The sequence below is a fragment of the Pteropus vampyrus genome, unplaced genomic scaffold, assembly GCF_000151845.1.
Source record: "Pteropus vampyrus isolate Shadow unplaced genomic scaffold, Pvam_2.0 Scaffold412, whole genome shotgun sequence".
In the NCBI taxonomy this organism is placed as follows: Eukaryota; Metazoa; Chordata; class Mammalia; order Chiroptera; family Pteropodidae; genus Pteropus; species Pteropus vampyrus.
Window position 1 is genome coordinate 395,593 of NW_011889193.1, and position 4,080 is coordinate 399,672.

Here is a 4,080-nt window from a genome sequence, read left to right on the forward strand (position 1 = left end):
TTCTTCCCATGGAGAGTGGGGGTGGCGAGGGCGGGGAGAGCCTCACATTCCAGTCCGAGCCACACCGTTGAGTGCATCTCTCCGCGGTCACAGCTAACACGTGTCGCTGGCCACAGACCACGGTTCTTCCCGCCCCCGCCCCGGGTGTCCAGCAAACGGCCAACCTGGGCGCTATCCTGGGGACAGTCCCCACATAATCTCGGGTTTCATGGTTTTCCGGATAAGGTCACAGTTTAACGAAGTCACTCCCCTGCTACCCCCGTCAGTCCCTAGAGCAGTGACTCTCACAATTACGGGTCATGGGGACGGTGCCGTTTCTAACTAAACAGGGGGGCCTGACCCCCGGCATCCTGCTTGAAGGTTCTGAGTCTCCTCCCCTGAGGCGTCGCCCTTCCGTCTGACCTCAGCGACTACCCTGGGGAGCACCATGCGGGGACCGTCGGGGTGTCCTCCAGGCGTGTCGACAGCACTCGGGGGTGGGGGGACTCTGCAGGTGGCGAGCGCGCGTGGGAGCAGCCCGCCTCGCCCTCGCCCTCACCCTCGCCCTCGCCGAGACGCGTTGGGGAAAACGTGTAGGAAATAAACGTGGACGCGTCTCGATCCTTCGGAGGCCGATGCCGAGCGGACGCCAAAAGCCAGCCCTGGACAGGACGGGTGGGCACAGACTAAGCCTCTTCCTCTCACAGGTCGATGATGCACTGATCGAGGCAAACTGGCTGCCTGTGCGCCGTGCCTCTGAGCGGTGAAAGGCTCGCGTGGCCCAGAGCTGAGGACTGAGTACGAACTTGGTGGCTCTGGGGAGCGGGGACGACAGGGGGGTTTTGGTGGGGACAGGAGCTGCTGAGGGCTCGGTGATCGCCAGGCTGTCCGTAGAATTTGTAGACGGTTTCATGTTGCGGAATGAATTCGAGTCGGTTTGACATTACTCCAAGACAAATTCACACTAACTTACCTGCCGCCAAAATACGTCACAGTGGGAGGGACAGGGGGGCGTGGCGGGGACACCGCGCAGCCCCACCCAGGCCGGGAGGCCTGGACGGCGCCCATGACTGGGGATCAGCACAGGCCTTCTTTCCTCAAGCAATTTTTTCTCCATCCCGCGAAAATCGAAGTGCGTCCACTGAATCCGGTCAAGTATGTGGGTTTCATGCATAGCGTGTGATGTGGCAGGAAAAAAACGCTGTCTTCTGGCCTGGTGGGGGCGGGGGGGGGCCACTAAACTGTCATTTTTTTTTTCAGTTATAGTTGACATTGGCTTTGTTTGTTATTCTTTTCCTAGTGCCTCCTGGGCCACTGTCCCTCCACCGGAGCTCAGGGTGAATGTCTGTGAGTCCGTGCACGGGCCCTTTAAGAGGCCTGGTTTCTAGCCACCTTCCGTCTCGCCTGGATGGTTGGAATCCCAGCTGGTTTTCACGGCCAGATGTCGTGGGTCTGCTCTTCCTGGCACTGGTGCTCCGGGCTGGGGAGCCCAGTGTGGAGCTGGGACCCCTCCCTCCCCAGCGGGGACCTCTGCAACTGAGACATCCTTCCCGATTCTCAACTGCCACAAGTGAGTGTGGGGCCGGCACATTTCAGGTTCCTGCCCCTCCTAGCAGTCTCTATGCGGCTTGCTCTGTGTGTCCTTAGTTACAGGACTTCTGTTCGGTTAGTCTCCAGATGGTTCGCCAGGCTGATTGTTCTATGATTTAATTGCAAATTTAATGTGGTCATGGGAGGAGGCGAGCACACAATTTACCTGCTTTGCTATCTTGCCCGGGCTCCTAAACCATGTCTCTAAAAGAAGCACTTAAAAAAATCTAGGTCAATCGTCCACTAAATGAAGGTGGGCACTGGTGGAGGCCGTGGGGACACTGGGGCCGCAAAGCTGCCCTCACTGTGCCGCTAACTGGGCGGCTCTGGAGCCAGAGGGAAATTTGGGGTTCTTCTCTTGTGCCACCATACATCTGCCATCTGACAAACGCGCACTTTAAGTTTACTATGCCCAACAAGCACACTAAGCTTCAGCCTAATGCCGACAGGGTGCAGGGTTTTGCCCAATAGTGACATGACTCTGATGGGCTGGCAAGAATCCCACATTCCCATCAGATCGCCCTCCGCCCACACCTCTCCGGCCCGTGCCCTGGCCCTTCCGGTGGCTACCGGTGTATCCATCTGTTCCAGCACCTGCCTGCGGTCCCGGACAGGGCTTCCTGGACCGACCTCAATAACATAACTGGCAGGAGTCCCCCATCAATGACCCGGCATCGTCCAGCACTGTGTTGCTATAGTGACAATCACCCATGAATACATTAAGTGAAAAATAGCCACATTGTAGCAGGCGTACAGTCCCAGCATGACATACCGGTACAGGCTTACGAAGTTTTTTAGTTTTCCCCAAGACTTTTAAAATTAGGAACCAATATGTACTTGCTCGGAACTCAATTTCCCTAGCAACCAGAGAAACGCTATTCCCTCGGGTCGGGGAGGTTAAAAATAACATTGCCTGTGCTACGGTAACCGAATTATCATCTGTAACATCCGTCTGGTTATTGCAAGTGCCTCAGTCCCTAAATCTCATCTACCACCGAGGGAACCTCTCGAAGACGCCCATGTAATTAGCCTGCACAGAATCACTCGGGCTTCCTCCCTGACGACAGGGTGAACAGATCATGGTCAGCTTGGTCCTACGAGCAGGGGCGGGACTCCCTTCCTGTCTTTCTCCTGCACATGCTTGTGTTCTAACCAGAACCACTCGAGATGCTCTGACCAGACCTTGGGCCTGTCCCCCTCCCGCCCGCCCTCTCTCCCTTTTGATATAATTAACATACGATAAAATTAAAAAGATCTTAAGGGATCGGCTCAATTAGTTTTGACAACTGTCTATGCAGGGCAGGATATCGAACCTTTCCATCCCTCTGGAAAGTTCTCCCATGTGCCTTTCCGCCACCCCCAACCCGAAGGCATCCATGTTCCGAATCGATTGCCACAGGTCAGTTCTGTCCCTTCTGGAACTTCAAAACTGGAATCTTACGAAGCGTATGATTTTGTGTACTTCATGGGTGACGATGTCATGATTTTAAAATCCGTTTTTCGGCTGATAGACATTGGAGCAGTTTTCAGTTGGAGATGATCGTGAATAAGGCTGTCAAGAACATTCCGTGCTAGTCTTTTTTGCACACAATTGTTTTTTTTTTTTTTTATTTCTCTTGGGCAGATACCCAGAAGCGAAATGCTGGGTCATGGGGCAGCTGCACGTCTAACTTTACTAGAAACAGCCGAACAGTATTTCAAACGGGTCGGACTTTGGGACTCGCCCATGACCATGGACGAGAGTTCCGGTTGTCCCATGTGCTCACCAGCATTTGGTATCATCAGTGTTTCTTATGTTACCATCGTAGTGGGTGTACCATAGTATTTCATCATGGCCTTAATTTATAATTCTCTGACCATGAATGATACGAGCATATCGTCGTGTCTTTAATGGTCATTTGCATATTGTCTTTCGTAAAGTGCCTGTCTGAGTTTTCTGTCTGTTTAAAAAAATCGGGTTGCTTATCTTTTGATTCATTAATTTATTAATAATATATTCTGAGTACAAGGATTTTATCAGACATGTGTTTTGCAAATAGGTTTTCCCTATCTGTGGTTTGTCTGCACTTTCTTTGGATGGGCAGAAATTTTTAATGGTCACGAAGCCCAATTTATCAGTTATTTTTCTTTTACAGTTAATCCTTTTTACGTCTTGTCTCAAAAATCTAACTAAAGGTTGCAAAGGTCGCAAAAAATTTCTTCAGTATTTTCTTCTAGAAGCTTTATAGGTACGATGTTTTTCATATAGATTTTTGATTCGTGTCAAATTCTTTTTCACGTGTGTAGTTGAGGTAACTTTTCCCCCATAAGAATTTTCAGTATTTCCAGCACTATTTGTTAAAAAGATTTTCCTTTTACCATTGAACTATTTTGCCCTCGTCAAAAATAAGTTGACTATAAAAGTATCAGTGTATTTCTGTACTTTGCCTTCTGGTCCACTGACCTAGGGGTCTATCCTTACACAATAACTCAGTTTTGATTGTTGTACTTTACTGAAAGTCTTGAAATCAC

The 4,080-nt window shown here is 50.7% G+C and overlaps 1 long non-coding RNA gene across 1 annotated transcript; it reads left to right on the plus strand.

The window, feature by feature from the left end:
- The first annotated feature begins 340 nt into the window (after positions 1-340).
- LOC111731951 lies at positions 341-3,418 on the plus strand. Its single transcript, XR_002777375.1, has 3 exons — positions 341-777; positions 1,280-1,549; positions 3,194-3,418. It is a non-coding gene; the product is annotated as an uncharacterized LOC111731951 (long non-coding RNA).
- The last annotated feature ends 662 nt before the right edge of the window (positions 3,419-4,080 follow it).